Genomic DNA, 366 nt, shown 5'->3' on the forward strand with positions numbered 1-366 from the left:
CCTCTCAGACTGTGCCCACTGTAGTCTAGGCGGCCAGGATATACGGCTCTCACCCGCACGACCCGAGTTGAAGTCCCAGCTGTGGATGTGCGCGCAATGTAGAGACCGTCCCGTGCCACTGGATGAGTTGGTTAGCTGTGGGGGTGCAATCGGTATCGGCAGGGACCGAACCTGCGACTTTGTGGTTAACAGCCACACGCTCTGCCGGCTGAGCTACGAAACCGTGATGGTAATCAGAGCAGCTGAAATTAACCCCCGGACCAAACTGGTGGAAAAACGTGGGGCAGAGCTTGACTGCGAGTCTTGCTACTGTCTACACAACCGCCTGCATGCAATTCGACCAACTGCTGTTGACTGTCCACTTCA

At 56.3% G+C, this 366-nt stretch overlaps 1 non-coding gene across 1 annotated transcript; it reads right to left on the reverse strand.

Moving 5' to 3' along the window:
* Nucleotides 1–150: 150 nt before the first annotated feature.
* On the reverse strand, nucleotides 151–223 carry GNI_210190. Its single transcript has one exon. It is a non-coding gene; the product is annotated as a tRNA-Asn (tRNA).
* Nucleotides 224–366: the final 143 nt, after the last annotated feature.

Source organism: Gregarina niphandrodes (assembly GCF_000223845.1).
Source record: "Gregarina niphandrodes unplaced genomic scaffold scaffold00137, whole genome shotgun sequence".
NCBI lineage: Eukaryota > Apicomplexa > Conoidasida > Eugregarinorida > Gregarinidae > Gregarina > Gregarina niphandrodes.